We start from the raw sequence: 21889 nt of genomic DNA, 5'->3' as shown, positions 1-21889 counted from the left end.
TGATAACCAGAATATCTCGTAAACCGTTACAATATGAATGGATTCGTATATTTAATACCGTATATTTGAAATTTATTAACCATTTTTTTTATACCAGAAATGTTATTACTATACAGTGAGATAATTTTATCAGAATTTCTTTCTCCGTGCACAAACAGGCAAGCAAAAATTCGTTTTCATCATTAATATGTTTAAATTTAATTTGTTTGTTATGACTGAACTTAGATATCTGATGGAAAAAAAATAATATTGATTGAATAAAGAGGGTATTTTCTGCAGCATTACTTTTTTTATTAACGGTTTTTTAGTTACTAAAACAAATTTTAAAGCAAAGAATTTTCGAATAATTCAGCTAAAACACTCCAAAGATTAAATGCGTTTCAATGAAATTCTTCGGCAAGTCAAAGCATATTTAATTTTGAAAATTAAATTTTAATTCTCGAAGAGTTCTCAGAAAGTAGAATCTTATCACAAATTTAAGTATTTTACTCCGACAAATAAGTTTAAATTTAATGTTTAAAGAATTTTGTTGAACACATTTATAATTCTGTCAAATGACAGGAATTACGCTTCTATTAGTACTTAAAACATTTGTTTATTTGTTGAAAAAGAAGTAAAAAAAAAGAATCAGTTTGGAGAGTCATGTTGCTAACGGGCCAATGTAACAATTTTCCTTCATTTTTATAATAGTTCCTAGATGTTCACAAAGGAAAATAAAAGAAATAAACTTTAGTAGGATTATTTAAAAACATACTTTACAAATGATAGAACTAGTTAAGTGGTATTATATTGCGTGAAAAAATTGTGTAAAAAGTAATCCATTGTTTTGTTGCATATCAAATAAAAATATCTAAATAACAGCGCAATTGTAACGATCCAATTTCAACGATCAAATGCTTTCTTTTTAAAATTTTCAAAATTGTAATTTTAAAAAATTTAAAATTTTGTGAACTTTTGTCATTTTGAACGCTTGGTCCTTTATGTTGTTAAGAATAAGAAATACTGAGGCAAATACAGCTGAGCAGAAAATACGAAATATATAATAACTACAATTTTAAATTTTAAAGGTATCAATCTTAAAAAGAAATACCAATAAAATTCAAAAATAAATATAAATTATTTTTGAAAAATATATATATCATCGCTAATTTCTCAGACGACATATTTATAAGGAGAGCACATATTTTAAGAAAAGCACTTCAACATTCATAAAAGCATAAGTATACAAAATACCCATAATTTTTTATCAAGAAACTAAAAATATTTCTTCAATTCCTCAGTTTAACCGCCTTAAGTATATAAAAGATGTTCAATTTTTGAGATATTTCTCAGAAATAGAGACATCATTAAGCATATAAAAAATCTGAAATAAATAATACACAATTGATGGTGAAATATTTTTATGCGAATCTCTAACAATGCGCTTTCAATCGCAGAGCAGGAGAATCATTTAAAAGCAATAAAAATGTTTAAACTGAAATGTTAGATACACTTGAATAAATACTAATAGAAGTGGTGCAATCGTTAAAATGACGATTCTTGAAAAAATGCATTTATTTAAAATGGAGAAACGTGTATGTAAAATCAGAAGAGGATGGAAGAAAAAAAAAATTAAAAATGAACTCTGGGCTGCGTTTCAAAAAAGCTCAACGAGCCTTAAAATACATAAAATGGTTTTTTTCCCCTCCTTTTTTATATTTACTTCGGTATGCAATAAATTGCAACCTTTAATTTTTGCTTTTCGTTTTGTTTTTTGTTTTGTTGGTTTTAAGTCGGTATAGTATTTATTTTGTATAACTTTAAAGGTAATTATTATTTATTTATTTGATGATTATGTTTTTAGTTTGTTACGATAATATTGGTTTGTTTTAATAGTATTGATGCAGTGCGTTTTTTGAGCTTCAGTTATGCGTAATAGAAAAACTACCAAGACTTCTTTGGGGCTGAGATAGCCTGATAGACAGGACGCTGGACTCACTCTTGTGAGAATGGGAACTCGAATCCATCCGGACAAAAATTCCCCGTGTAGTAAAATGGTGACTGGTGCACGGAAAAGTTGTCGAGTCACAAAGTCCTCCATGGTCCCATAACAAGTTATACCTTAGGAGGTACAGAATAAAACATTGATCGTACTCTGGGTTCAGGGCAAAATTACGATCTGTGATGAATGAATAGATGTGTGAATGGGTCCACCCTATAAAACGGGTGTGATGTATGGGTGTGGCAGAAGTTCAATTCTTAACCATAGATGGCGCCAAAGAACAATCACACACCCTCTGCCGAAAACAACAACCAAGACTTCTAATGTAGTCGCAGTCTATATACTAAACCGAAATAAGAACAGTCATCATTGATAAATTGTTGCGCTTTAATAGCTTTGCGGTGGCACTTATTGGTTTAGTACGATATTAAACAACTGAATTCCTCCTTATCGTTTTAGAATAGGTTTTTTATGTTGAGATTTTGTCTGATGCTGCGGGTTTTGATGTCATCGACCTTTTAATATGCAAGGTGTTTCGTAAAGACTGTTCTTAATATGTATTTCAAGAATTCTTAACAAAATTGAGGAATGTATGTTCTTTGTGCGTCGCGCAAGCTTTGTATGAATGAAACGTTTACAAAAATCACAATCGAAATCTGATAAATCACAAATGAGGAATGCAAATCTGTAAAGCTCCAAATCCTGTTTGATTCCGGAAGGAAACTGAGAAGAAGTAAAAGATTATTTGAAAGTCCTCAAAATTTTAATCTACAATCAAAATGTTTTTAAATCCTCTGTTCATTAGTCTTTTTTAATTGTGATTAGGTAGATTTAGATAGCATTTTTGATTTTCTCCGCTAAAACATTACATGGAGCCCAAATGTATTTTGTCATTATTTTTGATAAAAATTCTAAAAATATATACCACGATTGTTTTCTACGGATTACCTTGTCGTAAACAATAAAAAGAACAGAATTTCATTTTTTAAATACTTTCTTCACATTTATTAATGATCTTTGGTACAGGGTGTTTAATTGATTACTGATTGATTTTGGATTTAAAAATTTCGGAAACAAAGGATTATAGAGGAATTAAAGAAACGTATGTCTATTGTGAAGGCTGTAAAAATTTTGGAACTTAGTTACCAACAGGTGGCGCTGTACGCCGCACAGATTTTTTCTAAAGAACACAAATACCGTAAAACTGTAGTCAAATTGTAATATTCTAGTACAAGAAACACACTTTGTTCAATAGAATACACGGCTTTAACCTCCTAAACCTGGAAGACTATCTCTTTTCACGTTTTAATAACAGATCTGATCTTACTGGTCATTGATTGCTTGACGGGTCATCTGTTGTCAAATTTTGTAACTATATTCCAAATTTTTTTACTAAACTCACAATTTTCAAAATAAAAAAACATTGCTTGTTTTATTTTTCTTCGCCCTTCTTTTCCAAGTTTTTTTAATTTTGAAATTAATTAGTCATACCCTAGGCATCTTGTATAAGATTGATTTAGAATGATAGTAAATATTTAAATTTTTAATATAGTCTAAAAAAAGTCGCTAATTTTTCTGATGCAGTTGATAGTTTATTATTTAATTCATACTAGAAAAGAAGAAAATAATTTTTGTTCTTTTTTATAAACTCTCCAAACTTTATTACTTTTTCATTGCTCTCATTGCTGTATTCATTAACTTCCGTTAATTTATGCCCTAAACTAAGTTCTAAACTAAATTTTGTTTTTAAATTCAGATTTCAGATATGTTAAGGAGATTAGAAACTTATAACTATAAATCTTAATTTATATATACTCAAAAAGATTTTGGTTTAAACGTTAAAAAATTTCTAAAATTCTAAACCCATTTTTTGATAGATGTAAATAAAATAAAAACATAGTAGTAAGAACAAATTGAGTTACGCAATTAAATTGCAGCTATATTGCTTTAATTTTTTTTGAAAATTCGAAGAAATATTTTAAAAATATCATATTAAGTATTTTTGAGTGTAAAAATATGTAGCGTTAATTTTTAATTTTCTCGGTGCCTTAGAATAACATTTTGTCTTCGAAAGTTGGTAAAAGAAAAGACGCAAAAAACAAAACGGCTTAGATATACCACTTTTAAAAAAACAACAACGAAATGTTGACAACCGCAAGTTAGTCATTTAATTATAAATGAAATATACTCGACGAATTACGGATTCTTCATGTTCCTGGATGCTTTCCAAGAAATCATTGGCTTAGGAAACAATCTGTCTACTATAGCAGATCACAAATCCAACCAACAAAATTCTAAAATGGCTAATTTTATCAAGCAAACATTCTGCATGGAACACAATTTCCAGCTATCAAATTTTATTACCATCTCCTGTTTCACAAATGCGTGAAGAAACGGGAGTTGAACTGGAGATGTCGAGTAGAATCGGTTCAACCGCTGTTGCACAAAACCAGGACAAGTTTCTAGTTCAAATTGAACTGAAAGTGTTTCTTTTTTTTTTTCAAACTGAAAACTGAAATAACTGGAAAAACGAAATAAATTTACGATTGCAAATGGCAGAACATTTTCTCGGATAGAATTCATTGGTATTATCGAAATAGAAGTTTTATAGTTGAGATCAGAATCGCTTGCGACATGTGAGAAAAATATCTTTGCAAATTCCGATTTACAGTTGAGCATAGGATGTGTTTTGGCACGGGAACTTTTTGTTGTTGTTTTGTTTTGTTTACTTCTCAATGACGGACCAATTGAAGAAAATGTTTTCCTTTTGTCTCAATAAAATCTGAAATAAAGTTTTTCATTTGTCTCTAAGGATTTGGAGCTGAAAAAATAAAAGTTTGAAGCTTACGAAAAAAAGAGCCATCACTACGATGCCAACAGCAAACAAGATTGCATTTTACAAAAGAGATAGTTTAATATGTTACGTCTAAATTCTCTAGAGATAAAGAGGAAACTATAAAATGTCGCAAATCTGCCTATATATATATATATATATATATATATATATATATATATATATATATATATATATATATATATATATATATATATATATATATATATATATATATATATATATATATATATATATATATATATATATATATATATATATATATATATATATATATATATATATATATATATATATATAACGTCGTTGCCGAGTGGAAGGATTAAAACAGGTCATAGGTCGGGAAGGAGGGTACAAAATTTATTTATTAATTATTAGACAAGAGCAGTCATGAGAATGAGTGAAAGTGCACATGAAAAGTTGCGCTCCTTGGTTATATGTTAGGGAAAATCTTGCAAAGTAAAATCCGTAAAATGTCTTAATTTAGGGAAAGAGGGAAATCTTAGTAGTTGCTATTGGTTTATGAAAGAGATCGCGCGTTTCCCACACAAAGCAAGGGAAATATGTCCTGCTCTTAATTAAATGCATAGTTGAGCCAAAAATAGATTTAAGAACAGGATGTGGCTTTTAAAAGTGTGAGAAAGTATTTCAAATAGAATAATTAATTAGGAATAAAGTAGGAGTTGTTTTATAGCAAAGAAACTAACATAAAAAGATTAATTGAAGCTTTTTATGTTACATCCCCCTTCGCCAAAATTGTTCAATTAGAATCCAAAAATTTTGAAATTATCCATTTGCAAAATCTTCCCTATGGTAGAAGTACAAATAAAATAACCAAATTTGTAATGGTAACAATGTATAAAAGTAATATTATTATAAAACATTTACATATGTTCTCATTGTAAAAATTTTAACACAATTAAAAACCTGTAGTAGCTTTATCAGCAAATTTAAAATTTTCATTTTCAACAGTTTTTTTTTCTGAATTAACAGCTTTTTCAATTTCAAAAGTATTTTGTTTAAAGATCACAACACAGCTTTTTCACTATAAGAAGTATTCTTCATAAAAACACTATTTAAGTTAACTCTTCAATCAAGATGACAAAAATTTATAAACATGTGTTAGAAATGTGTAATTTAAAATGTAAAACACAAAATACAAAAAAAAGTTATACAGGAAAAATTTCAATCTGAAATTAGATTTGAGTATTGTTTACCTTGTTTGAAAACAAAATAAAAAAAATGACACAGTGGTTGTTATTGTCAAGTCCAAGATTTTAGTATTGTCTTTATTTCACTTTATTTATTATTTACCTTACATATTTATCACTTTAATAGCAAAATATCCACAAAAATTTTTAATTTTATTTTACTTATTTTTTTTATGTCCAAAATTTGCCTTCTTTAACAATTTTGCTTTTCCTCTCTTATTTTTCTTTTCTTTTCTCTTTTATTTTTCTTTTCTTTGTATTTCCTCTATATATTTATTTATACTTTTTCTTTATTGGTATTTTTATTGCAATTATTAACCCGGATTTCAGGAAATATGTAAAGACAAATTGCTTTTATAATCAGAAAAGGTGATCAGTCTTCTCAGATTTTGCATTACAACCTGTTTAACAACAATCACTAATTGAAATCCAAAACAAACTTTCAAATTTCATATGGTATTAAGGTAAATCAGTGTTTAGTTTTTGACTGATCTAGCTATTTTCCTTATTTTTAATCTGAAGGGCAAGCTTGGTTAATTTGCAAATTACCTTTTTTTTTTTTTATCATTTAAATCTTTCATTCTTTCTTTTTGGACATAATTTTTTCTTTTTTTAAATTTTACTTCGGATATTTTTTTAAAGTAATTTTTGTGCAGAGATCTTAATTGATAATTTAATTTGTCACAATTGTTAGGGAATTCAAATATTTTCATTTCTATTTCTTACGTGTTTTTGAAGTGAATTTGGTTACTAATACTTTTCAATTTTTGTTTGATCATTTTCCTATCTGTATGCTGGAATTAAACATCAGAAATAAAGAAACGATTTGTTTATGGAAATTACTGAGCTAGAACAGAGCTATGAACTAATTACCAACGTTGGACTCAAGCATTAGTGTCTGGTTGAACTTCAATTTAAATTCGAACAACAAAATTTTATTCATTTTTCCAAACTATTTGTATTAGTTTTAACATTTCTTGATTTAATTTTTGCCACACCGTAATTGCATTCATATATCAAAATTGAATTTCAATAATTATTGTAGTTGCAGTACGAAGAGAAAAATATTTAAATAGCATTTTCATCTTAATCCTAAACACTACAGTAAAACAAAAACATAAATTAAACTAATCAATAAATCATAGAAGCTGTAACACATAAAACAATAAATTTGAAAATAATTTCTCGAAACATTTCTTATGACAATCAATTCACTAAAAATAAAAATTTCAAGAAAAAAAATTTCAACAGTAAATACGATTAATGTATAAAAAGTAGTTTCACTTTGAAATATCAAAAATGATAAAAAATTTAAAATAATAATCAATAAAAATTCAAGAAATTGTTTTATGAGAATTGTAAAAAAATATAAACGCAAAGGATACGTGAAAAAGTTCGAATTAGCCCAAGATATTTTGAAAACCACAACATCAGAGATGAGACTGCGTTGAAATTCCGTGAACACAATTCCAAAAACAAAGACGAGAGCTGCTAGGGAAAAAATTTGTTTCTTCGTTAAGATGAATAGTAAATTAACATTGAATGGAGAAATTGAAGCTTATTTTTCTTTGAGTTCTGAGTAGGTGGAAGAGGAATGTCAAACATCTAAGGAGACCATCATAATTCCGGGGTGTGAAAACAATTCATCGACGATAAAATCCAGCTCAGCACTTAAGAGTGGCAAAATCAACGCTTTCTCAAAGGGATAGGGTTTCAATAAAACATTTTAATTATCAGGAGTTCGATGCAGTTTTTCTTTTTAGTCCAAGGAAGAAAATTGAAGCTCAGCTTTCTAGTAGTCTCAGGAACGTAGACAAAATATGCAGCATAGACATGTGGAAAACCGATGATCGTTTTGTTCCACTGTGCGTAGGTATCATTTATAATAAACAAAAAGTTTTGAAGAGTTTATTTTTTTGATGAAGATACTGGGTGAATTAATTATTGCCATAAGTTGAAGAAGAATTTGACTGCTTATTTACCAAACGTCCATTTGAAAAAATGATTTGAAGTTATTCCATATTTTTGATGTACCCTCTTCCGAAGTTGATTTATTTATTTTCAAATGATATATTTAATATCTTTAATGTACCGTACGAACTGTACCCCTTCCCGACCGTTCAATCCTGGCGACTTATAACGTCGTTGCCGAGTGGAAGGATTAAAACAGGTCATAGGTCGGGAAGGAGGGTACAAAATTTATTTATTAATTATTAGACAAGAGCAGTCATGAGAATGAGTGAAAGTGCACATGAAAAGTTGCGCTCCTTGGTTATATGTTAGGGAAAATCTTGCAAAGTAAAATCCGTAAAATGTCTTAATTTAGGGAAAGAGGGAAATCTTAGTAGTTGCTATTGGTTTATGAAAGAGATCGCGCGTTTCCCACACAAAGCAAGGGAAATATGTCCTGCTCTTAATTAAATGCATAGTTGAGCCAAAAATAGATTTAAGAACAGGATGTGACTTTTAAAAGTGTGAGAAAGTATTTCAAATAGAATAATTAATTAGGAATAAAGTAGGAGTTGTTTTATAGCAAAGAAACTAACATAAAAAGATTAATTGAAGCTTTTTATGTTACATATATATATATATATATATATATATATATATATATATATATATATATATATCTATATATATATATATATATATATATATAAACTGCTGTTTGTAGAAAATGCAACACCATGAAGGAATCATCAGAATCAAATGAAATTCGCAGCAAATGTCAATTATAGGATATTATGCAAATTAATAAAGTTTCAGAGCCATCGCGCGTGCGTGGCGCGCGCAGCGCCCTCTGAATTGATGCTGAAAGCGTATAAATAAAGTGCTGTAGCGGGACGTTGAAAATAGTCTATGATTATTTGTTAGTGGCAAACGTTTAGTGAGACCTGAGTATGACTCCACGACGGAAGAATAAGAAATTCAAGCAACTTACGGAGTTTGAACGAGGGAGGATAATCGGCCTTCGAGAAGGAGGATTTTTCTATCGCGCAATAGCAGCTCGTATGCAGCGGAACAGTTCCACAGTGATGCGAGTTTGGAAGCAGTGGACCGACGAGCACCGAACAACTCGAAAAACAGGCACTGGACGACAGAAGGTGACGTCAGAGCGCGATGATCGACACCTGCTCCGCATGGCGGTGAATGATCGCACAGCTTCCTCCAGGCAGCTGGCAGCACATTGGTCTACTGCTACAGGTGTACAATTGTCGGCTTCGTCAATTCGTCGTCGTCTGCTGCGCCGTGGATTGCGTGCAAGGGTGCCATTATACAGGATTCCCCTCACGGCGGATCATCGACGGCTGCGTCGGCAGTGGGCTCTTGAGCACAGAGACTGGCGAGCTGATTGGCACCAAGTTGTCTTTTCAGATGAATCACGCTTCAATTTGTGGACCCATGATGGCCGTGTTCGTGTTAGACGTTATGCCGGTCAACGCTGCCTTCCTGAGTGTATTATTGAACGACATAGTGGTCGAACACCCGGAGTTATGGTCTGGGGTGCGATTTCGTATCATGGACGATCCAATTTGATACGAATTGAGGGTAATCTCAATAGCAACAGATACGTCCGTGAAGTGCTACAGCCCGAAGTCGTTCCTTTCCTTCAAGGCATCCCTGGAGCTATCTTTCAGCAGGATAATGCACGTCCACATGTTGCGCGGACTGTTAGAGACTTCTGTTCAGCACAACGCATGCAACTTCTTCCTTGGCCTGCTTATTCGCCGGATATGTCGCCTATTGAGCACGTGTGGGATATGGTTGGTCGGCGTCTCACTCGTGATCCGCGTCCTGCAGTTTCCAAAGACGAACTTTGGTTGCGCATACAAGCGATATGGAATTCTCTTCCTCAAGCAGATATTCAACATCTGTTTGACTCCATGCCACGTCGTATAGCAGCACTTATTGCAGCGCGTGGTGGCTGCACCAAATACTGATTTCGGACGCTTAATTTGTTTCTTTTGTTTTGAAAATTTCATCATTTATTTGTATCAGTACAAGTCGTTTCTGCATTAAATTTCATTTGATTCTGATGATTCTTTCATGGTGTTGCATTTTCTACAAACAGCAGTTTATATATATAACATAAGAAGCGTCAACTAATCTTTTTATGTTATTCTCTTATCTAAATCGTTTTCTTAGTTTATTATTTAAAACGAAAGTTTCTTTCTCACACTCTTTAGTTTTCACATTCTGTCTTTTAATCTATTTTTATTACAAGTATGCATTAATTAGCATTTTAACTTTTATACCTCTAACTAGTTGAAAAGCCTTCTTCCCTCAACCTATTTAATTGACCAATATTAAGATTTCCCTAAATACTCGAGAAGAAGTAAAGTGATTACTATGCATAATCACTTTACTTCTTCTCGACTCAAGTACCCGATTGACACTCTGATCATATCTGGCAGAATCCTATCAATTTATAGCTGGAATATAGAGCTGGGGGGGGGAGGTTGTGAGAAAAGATTTTTGTTCTGTATTAAATTTCTATATTAAGACTTTATAAAAAATTCACATATGTACACCAGAGTATTTCTTTATTAGTTCAAACACATATTCTCTACCATTTATATATTTGATATTAAACATATATTATTTACCTGTAAATGAAAATATAATGGAATTTATGAATATAAACAAAGTTTTTAAAGACAAGAAGGTGGGTATCAACAGCGGATAGAAGCACTAAACGTACATAAATTATATAGATTTGTACTCACATTTAAGACTTAGATCAGTAAGTCTGAAATCCTGGATCTTAATAATATGAAAAATTTTTAACAGAAAAAAAATCTAGTTGATAAATTTAAATTCCACTTTAGTTAATATTTAAATGTTTAATACGAATGTAAATACCGAATTTAACATTTAACATAAGTACTTATTTACTTGGTTATTCTGCGTCAATAGCTTCCTAAAGTTAAATTACTTTATTTTGATTTTTTTTAGTTCAAATTGTATTATTTATTTTTTTAGATCTGCGTATTCCTTTAACCTAAATAAATTTATGGCAGTTAAATTATCTCTCCAAGTGAGGTTTCTAATAACGTAATAACGTTAATACATTATAACGTTAATAGAGCTTACACATAACTTAATAACGTTTCACTTCGGCGAAATGAAACGGATAATAAATAAGTAATATTTATATTTATTATCTTATAAATAAATCTAATTGGCTCGCAATAGATCGTTTTAATTTTTAACATAACGATAATCAATAAAAGCGAGTAACTAAGTAGATCGAATTCAACGAAGTTGTTAATTTGTTTTACTGTCCATCGAAGGAGTTATTGAACTAATTAGCATATTTTACTTGTTTAAAATATTAGTATGCACTGTACTGAATATTTTATTAACAAATCCACCACGATATCCTTTTTCATCAAATCTGAAAAATTGAGAATAAACGTACAAGATCTGAAAGAGCGAACATGCAAGAGTCGAAAATTTAAATCACTCTCACTTGTCAGTATGAGTTTATACATATATATGTTTTTGATTGTACAATTTTATTTTTCGAAGCACTTGAAATTCTACTTATTTAAAAATACAGATGGGTCGTCGGAGGTGGCTAGTAGGGAATATAATAAACTTTTTTGTTAATTCCCTTCTGAGCTGGTACTTTTATTTAACAAAATTGACTTCATAAATTATTACCTTCATGTCAGCTAATTTTCGAAAAATGCATTTAGTTAGGCTTAGAAATAGCTGTTTTTATCGTAATGAATGACTTGGCGACTTACTTGGAGAGCTTGTTCCCAAATAGTAAAATTACGATAAATTTTAATTATTTTAAATAAATATTATTTCTAACAATTCTAAATATTCCAAAAATTCTAAATAAATTATTTCTAAGCCTATTTGTATGAAATTTTTGATAGTTAGAAAACATAAAGTTAGCAATAAGCTAACATGATTTAGATAATTAGAAAAAAAAACTAATAATAAATTAATATGATTCAGATTATTAGAAAATATAAACTTATAAGCTAATATGATTTAGATAATTAGAAAAAAGAACTAATTGTAAACTAATATGATTTAGATTAATAGAAAACTGAAATTTATAAACTAACATGAAACAGATAATAAGAAAACATAGAATTTATAATAAACTAATATGATTTCGTTAATTTTAAAATAGAAAATTAACAACTAGAAAACGTAAAATTCAGCACGACGTCAAAGGCAGGATCCATAGCCATAGGGAGGAAAACTAGCGGCGATTACACCCATGAGTTTGCTTTACAATTACAATTTTCATTAATTATGATGTGTCTTCACTCGTATCATATTTTATCAAAACAATAATGCAAATAACCAGGTTACAAAAGTAAAATTAGGTTTAAAAGTGATAGTAGAGATATTTAAAGGAAAAGAGTTTGAAATAATAGTTTTACTAGTCTTAAAGAAATCTAGTTTTTTTAAAGGAAAAAAATAAGAAAAATTGAAGATAAATGTAAAGAATGGCTAATATCTTAACATGGAAAATAGCTAGTAAGATAGAAAACAAGTAAATATAAAAAGTTAAATGTGGTAGATAGCACTTTCGGTCTTGCAGACAAAAAGATTTATCAGAGTTAAGACGACTATTGTACTGTTGACGTTATGCAGGTAGCAGTTTCAGAATGAAGCTTGAGAAAAACGTTAGTATTTCTCGACAAATGATTTAATTCAAAATTTCAAGTGTATCATCTGCCGCATTTTTTCAGCTTTAGACTGATTGGGTTTCCTATTCATCAACCGTATTAAGAATAAAACTTGTTATATGTATTTTATTTCTAAAGAAAAAAGAAGAAAAAAAGTAATTCATATCATTTTAATTTATAGCTTTCCATCTAGTTTCGCAAAATAAAATAAAATTTTAGGCTTATCTTTCAAGACTGGATAAAGAAACTAATAAAATGAGAAAAAAAAACAACACTTTTTGAGTAATAATCGCAATATTTTATTAACCCAAATTTTTCCTTTTCATTCATTTAAAAAACATATTTTTCATAAAAATTTTTTATTTTTATGCATAGTCAGACATGATAGAGTGCATAGATGCAAGCTTACGAGCATTTGGAATCATTAGAGCTTTCAAATTATACGTTTAAGAGCATATCAACAAATGTTAATTTTTGTGATGTATTTTATAGTATTAACAAAAATTTATTCGATAAAAAATAAAACTAATATGGAAGGATAAAAGAAACATATTTTTTTACGAAATGAAAGATGCGTCTATTTCACTTTATTTGTTGTCTGTTGAAGTATCCGCTTTCTTTAAATAACTCATTTTTATTACAAATTTTTTTGAAGGTCCACTTGTGTTTTTTTTTTTTTCAAATTTTATCAGGCGTAATAGTATTGATTAAATGGCTTAGATAAAAATCTATCAAATTGTTTATTTAATTAAAAAAATTATTGAACTGTAAAAACAAAATACAAGCGTGATTTATTTAATTTTGAGATTAAAATAAAAGGCTTTAATTTGATATACGCAGGGAAAAAAGAATAATTTAAAAATCGTCTGCTTATTTGATCTTATGAGTATTTTATTGTTTCTTGCGTAAAATGAGTATCTCTTCAAGTGAGCCTACAAAGCATTAATAATGCATTGTCAGAGTATTTCATTGTTTACAGAGCCAAATGAGTATATCTCCAAGTGAGCTTACAAAACAATAATAATGTATTGCCGAAGTATTTTATTGTTTACAGTGCCAAATGAGTATCTCTCCAAGTGAGCTTACAAAACAATAATAATGTATTGCCGAAGTATTTTATTGTTTACAGTTCAATAAGATACTATAAGAGTAATATAATGTAAAAAATGAGAGTAAGTAAGATTACATAAATTAATTTCTAGACATGAGATTTAAATTTTCATCGGCTCATAAAACGCCGGGGGGTATTATTTCTTTAACAATGTAAAATATAACAGAATAAAATTTAAGACTTAATAAATGAGTTTATATATGAAACTTTTTTTCTCTTAGATTAATACTTCATAATAATTTGACTAACTGAACAAGTTTTGTTTATACTCATCAGTAATTATGCGGCGTGTTATTCTTCTTCAAAGAAAAAAAAAGAGAATAATATAATGTAAAATTATTATGTGAATTACATAAATTAGACCAATTACTCATATTTAAATTGTAAGATTATATAAATTCATATTAAAGTTGAGTTAATATTATTGTACACCGAGAAAAAAAGTATGGTTAAAACTACCAAAATATGGTACAATTTACCGCGTTTCTGGCTCTATGAGAACATCAAAAAGTTCAGATCGATAATTTTTACTCAAGCCCTTTGGAAATAATTTTAGTAAAATTAACAATAAAATATGGTATTATAACCTGTGATACAATTTGGTAATTGTGGTAAAATTTGGTAATTTTATTATGATACTTTAGACAGCATGGAATAAAAAACAGTTATTCGGTTAAAATTACATTTCAGTTTTGTGTTTTTTACTAACGTGTGGTAATAAGAACTAATTTGAAAACCAGAATTTTCAGTAAACCGTTACCAAATAAACAAATTACTAAATGAATGGTTTAAATACCGTATTGTTTGGTTTTATGAACCAGAATTATGACTTTTCTTAACAGAAATGTCATTACCATACAGTGCGGCAATTTTAGCAGAAATTTTTTACATGTTATATGTTCAAAAATGTACATTGTTTTGCATATAATTTTAACTTAAAAACAAGGCAATTAAAAATTATCTTTATAAAATATTTTATGAATAAATTACTGAGAAAACGAATATTTGGTATCGTACAGTATTTTGCGCACCATTTAGGAAATTAAAGTAAACCGCAGTTTAAACCTTGTTTTCATAACAATCTTCGTTCGAAAAGTACACAGAAAATTAATTAAAGCTCCTTCACTGAACCCTACAAGGAAATACAATCCCATTATACACTTTATGGAATAGATTGTGGGCATAAACTTTTCAGAAATAAAATAGTAAGTCCTGTTGGTGTACAAGATTTTAAGAATCTGTAAAAATACGCCGCAGCAAACAAACAAAATTAAACATGTAAAATGAATTTATCATTTATGTACTTAGGGTTTTATTTTAAAAGAGTCCTATTTTTGTAAGAATAGGTTGTTTAAACATGATCTTGAAACCTCCATTTAATGCAGACACAATATATTTAAAATGAGAATAACTTTTTGACCAAGAAAAGTTGAGTAATGATTTTTTTTTTATTCAAGTACATATTTTTACGATTTCCAATTTGATATCATGACATATGATATGAATGACAATTTCTTCGCAGTAAACAGAGAGTCAGTGAAATATAGCTCGAGATTGTACATATGTATGTCGTATTGTTAGCTATAAATAAATGTTCGTAAATTGTTTTTTAATTTTTTTTTTTAATTTTATAAAAATTATTTCTGTATTCAAAATTATCACAAATGCTTCGACAACTAACAAAAATGTATGAACTAATGAAAAAATTAAATCATTATATAATAAAAAAATCATTAATTACCTACTGATTTCGTTGAATGTCAACATTCAAAACTCTACCTGGAAAAGAAATTTCTATGATTATCATTTGAACATTCATAACACTACATAGTATTTTCATTAACTAGTCAATTCTAATGGAATATAAATTTACTGTACTATAACAGTAAAGAAATAAGACGAACATCAGATACAGTATTTATAAATTTACTACCAACTCGTATTGATAAAATTCCTACATGAAATTTACTTACGCAAAAATTTGTTTGAATTTTATTTGAATTTAAAGAAATAGGCAATGAAAAATAAATGGACGGTAATGATTTCAAAAATGCTTCTTTCATAAAGTTTAAATTTTATTTTGATAAAATTGAAAAATTTTGCAGAATAATACGTTGACATTTTTAAGAATTTGAAAAACCATAACTTCAGAATACACAAATATGACAAAAAATTGCTTAAAAACTTTTTTATTTTTGCATTTCAATTTAAATAAACATTATGAGCTTTATGTACAGGGTGTTCCTCGAAGTTCGCATTTAATATGTACTTTTGTAATACTTTGCAGAAGTAATGGATGAAATAGATTAAGGAAGAATGAAATATAAACCTACTAGGTGGCTTCGCCCCCTGTTCGCTGGCGCTCGTCACCCCTCGGAACTGCTTTCGCAGTTCACTTCGGATTGCTTTGCAATCCGATGCTCGCTTTACTCGCTCATTGGATACGTTCCTAACGTCTAGCTTTTGTATACTTTTTTGAACACTGAAGTTCCGAAAACTTTTCACGGTAGAAAATTCTAAACCTGTGCATTTCAATATTAATTTGAAATTGCAAACAGTTCACATATTTTTCTTAATCACACTATTCTAAATTTCAGTTGTTGAGAAAAGTGACTGTTGTAAGTTTTGTTTTAAAGTCTTTCCCACCAGAGGGCTAAAACCATGTGTTGTAAAACAATATGAAATAGTACTGAAAGCCGGATGTAAAGCATCAGCTTCGATGAAGATAATTTTGTGCGAAATTTTTTGATAATTCGATGAGAATTCACCCGATTAGACATGATTCTCACTACGCGCTCTTGCGCGCCGAAGCCTATCGATTAAAACGTATTAGCGTTTTATATAATGTAGATTAGCCCATATGATGCTCACTACGTGCTCTTGCTCGCCGAAGCCCATAAATTAAAAATGAAAACTGTTGCCAACGCGAGAAAAGAAATATCATCGGTTTTATTGATACATACGTATTAGCGTTTTATATAATATAGATGCTTTACCAGTTCAAGTTAAGAATCGCTAATTTTTTTCTGTTATAACTCGAAACAGTATGTCTAATATTATTCAGACATTAGCCGTTTTCGTTGAAGAAAAACTTTTGAGTGTAGGGAATACTGAACAATTGTATATTGTATGTTTTCCCGCAATCTTAAAAAAGAACATTCATGTAGGCAATGCCGGACATTAGCTCTTAACCCCGGAAAAAAAAAACAATGTAGTGAATGCTAACACCGTACGCAGTTTGTTCGGTACTATACCAAACAAGGGTTAGTTATATATTACTTAACAAAATAATGCTTTATCAAAATATCTAACTCTAATTTTGGTCGTTAGCAGACTAATATTGATTATAACTAGTTTTTGCTGATTAAGTGTGGATAGGTAAAATATATTCCCGGGCTTTAACCGACTAGGAATACTAATTATGTTAAATCTAGGTTTACCTCTCGTTTTTTCCCTCCAAAACATGCCTATTTTTTCATTTTTTAAAATTTATTTTTTTAGTGACTAGCAAATTCAAAAGCTAAATAAAACATTAGTTTTGTGAATAGCATGGGGAAAGCTATTTATTCAGCATATTTAACCTCTTTTAGTATAAATATATATATTAAGAATAATCTTAGATGCAAATGTAAACTATTACGTCTTTAAGACTTGAGATTAAACATTGTATTACAAATAATGAACATTATAATCCGTAAAATTGTTTCAGCTCGTTTATAGGAATATACAATGAAGCTAACACATAAAACTACGTAGTTGGTTATTAAAATAACGCGTAGTAAATACTACCCTTTACAAATGCTTTGAACTCCTTACATTTCGAAACAAACAATAAACAACCGTATTCATTCCAATTATCCTAAATGCGTAATAATTTGCATTTGCAGAATAATTAATTCAATCAATTAATTCTACTGCTAAATAATCATTGATATCGCGTCAAATAATATTTAATCTAATTTTTACAAACACCAAATCCGAGAATTCGGTACGGAAACTCTAGAACGGTTTTTATAAGTCCAAAGATATCCTTCGCTACATCGTCACCAGTTAATTTAAAAGAACGCAAACATGCGATTGCTAATAAAGAACAAACATTGGCCGTTCGTATTATTGGATTGTGGAAAATTGAATTTCGTAATTTTTAAACACACATCTGGAGACACTGTAATTAATTATGGAAAACTTAATTTCTGGAACTAAATTAATCAGATAAAGAGGCGTTTCTAGAAATTAAATTCCAACTATTTCAACAGAACAAGGAATTTTTGTTTTTGGAGGGAAGGAGAATCATTGTAATGAACATTGAGAGAATGAATGTTTATCAAACTGAACAAATCTAAATCTTCATTAGTGTCGGGAAATCTTTAAAATACACTCAAGGGGGGGGGGGAGGTGCTGACGTGAGTTCTAAAATTCAAGAGAAGCGCACACCTTGAATAAATTATTCTGCGAAATACGAATGCAAAAAGGCGTGAAACAAGATACATTTTAACAATTACATTTGGTAATAGCATTTTCAATTTATGCAGAATTGAAATTTGAAAATCTAAATTTGCGACACTGTAAAATTAAATTCTGGTAGTTCCGTCTTGTATTTCAAATATGACTTGCAAATTTGTACCTGCGTAACTGAATTCAAAAATAGTTAGTTAATAGTTAGAAAATGTTTACGCCGAATCGATTACATGAAAGTAAAACTAATAGTTTAGTTCAAAGGATGTTTTATGCATTATTATAATTTTTTGATTTAACAATGCCAAACTAGAAGCTTAAATGTAAGTAAAAATTTTTATACTTCATACATAAAAGACTTTTACACATTGGTTTTTTATTTTTTATTTAGTGAAATAGATATTTTATATGCATTTATTATTTAAATTTAGTGCCAAATAAGTTTGCATTTTTTTTCTTTGCAAATTTCATAAGAAAAATGCTTTGAAGAGTTGTGTCATAGAAACAGCCATAGCAATGCATAGTTAAATTTATTCAAGCGTATTACCTCAACTTGTATAGAACTATGACTTTAAAAATAACAATACGGTTCATTTTTTTTCTAACACTGTTGCTACAGCTATGTACAAATATAATATTTTTTACACATATTCAAGGAGTACCTGGATATATTGAATACGCTTATTGCATATGTTATTTCTAAAGTGAAAATAATTATAAAATTGGGCATGTGCCACTGCAATGCATAGTTAAATTAATTTAAGCGGATTACCTCAACTTGTATATAGCTATCTGGTTTAGAAATATGACTTTAAAAATGACGATGCGGCTCAATTTTTTCTGACACTGTTGCTTCAACTATGTACAAAGACAATATTTTATGACACATATTCAAGGAGTACCGAGATATACTGAATACGACTTTTGTATACGTGATTTTTGAAATTAAACTAATCATAAAATTAGGCAAGTACTATTGGCTTTTCTCTAAAAATAAATAAATAAATTTACACAAAATTTTGCAACATGTTGTTAAAAAAAAAGATACCTCTTATTGCATGGTGGTGAAAAAAAGCAAAGACTTCAAATTTGTTTCAAAATTTAATGCTACTACAAGAATATTGCTGTTGGTTTGAACAATAATTAATTAACGGTTTTTTCCTAAATTACAGCATTATCTCTAAATTTTTTAATCGGCATCTAGAGCACCGTCTTCAGCTGTAAGGTTTGGGATTCTACAGCAGTTTCATTAACGATTAAGTCTGTTCTAACTTAAAAAATTATCGACGGATTTTCAAAAAAAAAAAACGCAATATCTAAACAATTTATCGACGGCTTTTTCAAAAGATAACGATGTCATACATATCCCAAAGTTTTTTTTAATAAGAATCATATTCACAAATACTAACTTGAGATCTCTAAAATTTGAGATTCCATTGTAGTTTTAAAAGCGATTAAGCCTATTTTGAAATAATTTATTGACAGTTGTTTCAAAAGATAACCCAATGATTAAGTGTTTTTATCAAACATTCACATACTTACCTAGGATCTAAGGTTAGGGTTTCTATAGCAGTTTCATGAACAAATAAGCCTATTCTGACAGAGCAATTTATCGACGGCTTTTTCGATAGATACGCTATTTTTTGTCTCTAACTGTTTCAATAAGAATCATATTTAGAAATATTTACTTAAGATGTAAGATTTGGGATTCTATAGCAGTTTTATAAGAGATTAAACCTATTCTGACGTATCACATCATCATTTCTGACATAGCACTTTATCGACGGCTTTTTCGAAATATAACTGCTATGGCATGTTCTTATATGTTTTAATGAAGATCATAATCAGAAATAATGTGAAGTTTAGGATTCTATGTGCAGTTTCTTAAATGATCAAGCTTACTCCATGCATTATCATTACTATCAATCATGAGTTCATTTAACGATCCAAATTTAATATTAAATCTTAAAATAAATACTAAAGGGAAATACACAGATACACTAACATAAAGAGAATTTTTTATTTAACTAATACAAAATATAGTTTTTAAGCTAAAAATAAAATATAAAAATAGCAACTAACTGGTCCTCTTAAATAGAAAGCGGTTAAAAATATTTTAGCTCCCAAGTTATTGAAACTCTGGTCATTTCTCGCGAAATATATTTTCTTTTGGAGCGAGGATAGAAAAGATTACAGAGAAAACAATAATAGTCTTCTTCTCTATGATGTACGATTAAGTTTCGGAAAAAAGAACCTACTGTAGCGAAGACAACCAACAATTTATTATGTATTTCATTTCTTTTTTGCCAACAGCAACTCAAATCTGAGAACCACTTAGGGAAAAAAACTACTTATTTGCCGTATGAAGGGATAAAGAAAATAATATGGGGAGAATATTTTCTAAAAATGTTTACTCTCTTCTCATTGAAACTTTTGGAGCATGAAATTTAGAAAAAAAGAAAATAATGTACATATTGTAACAGTGTATAAACGAGTCAATTCTGTGGGTTATTTTTAAATTCGGCACATCTCAGTCTCTAAAAATTTATGTATTAGTTTTTAGTAAGGTAAAATTGTGTGTTTACTTTAACAAATGATGAAGTATGTATTTGATAAGGTTACAAACAAAATTATTCCTCGAAATTGAGTTGTATGTTCTTGTCAGTAAAGATACTGAAAAAACTATACCTTATTTAGAAGCACATAAAAAATGAAAGAAAAATAATACGTCAATGCTGCTAGCTATTTTTGAATTTAGCACAGTAGTTTTAAAACTTAGTTTTAGTAGTATAAAATTGTGTGTTTCATTTTTTTAGCCACTGAGCCATTACGGCTCCTGAATTATTACTGTAATTATTAATTTTCTGAAATCACGGTTTGTAATCTTACAATTACAAAAATCGAATACCATTCGTGTTTATAATTTATATTTGTATGAAAAGGTAAACAATTAAAAAGTCATAGTTTTATTTTCGTAATAGTTTAATATTAAAGATAGCCGCAATTGAAAGAAAGATGAGAAATATTCCATTAACCGAACAGGTATTTATTGGTTTGAAAAAAAAATGAGTCACATATTTAGAATTATAAAGAGTATTGAGATATTTTATCAGAAATAAAGTAAAATATATTTGGAAGTTCTAGAATATTTTTTTTAATTCTTCACTGAAACCTTTCAATGCATAATCTAACATAATCATCAGTTTATTTCAATCCGTGGTTGAAAATATTATACGAAAAAAGGATCTTTTCAAAAGGAGGATAACTTGGGGCAAAAATTAAAAGGATGATAATTTTTATTCAGCTTCCTTAAAAAGAAATAGGATTCAAGAATTTAATGAATATTTAATCGCAAGAAACTCATATAACTGCGGTTGAACACTTTGCATATTAATAATATTCGACAATGAAAATTTTATACCAATGAGGATATAAATTTTTATTTCGCTGAAGAACGCCTTTAGGCTCTGATTCATTTACATATTTCTCGTTTCGAGATAGCACAGAAAATGTGTTTACTATATTAAATTTAATGCGCGGTTTAATTTATTTGAAAAGAAATTCATATTAAGATGAGATCACAACTGAGATTTAATATATTATAATTCAATAATTATT

At 28.9% G+C, this 21889-nt stretch overlaps 1 protein-coding gene across 8 annotated transcripts in view; it reads right to left on the bottom strand.

Annotated features, from left to right (window-relative positions):
* Positions 1-21889, bottom strand: part of Dgk (diacyl glycerol kinase 1) — a 464938-nt gene that overhangs the window by 240024 nt on the left and 203025 nt on the right. For 4 of the 8 annotated variants that reach the window (XM_087159924.1, XM_087159926.1, XM_087159928.1 and 1 more), the window contains exon 3: positions 15558-15595. The gene's annotated coding sequence lies outside the window, so the exon portion shown is untranslated. The remainder of the gene's footprint in view (positions 1-15557; positions 15596-21889) is intronic. The other 4 variants (XM_087159925.1, XM_087159927.1, XM_087159929.1 and 1 more) reach the window with 1 other exon arrangement.

Source organism: Parasteatoda tepidariorum, chromosome 3 (genome assembly GCF_982258835.1).
Source record: "Parasteatoda tepidariorum strain Cologne lab strain chromosome 3, Ptep-v5.0, whole genome shotgun sequence".
In the NCBI taxonomy this organism is placed as follows: Eukaryota; Metazoa; Arthropoda; class Arachnida; order Araneae; family Theridiidae; genus Parasteatoda; species Parasteatoda tepidariorum.
The sequence above is the reverse complement of the archived record's forward strand: the minus strand, read 5'-3'. Positions and strand labels throughout refer to the sequence as shown.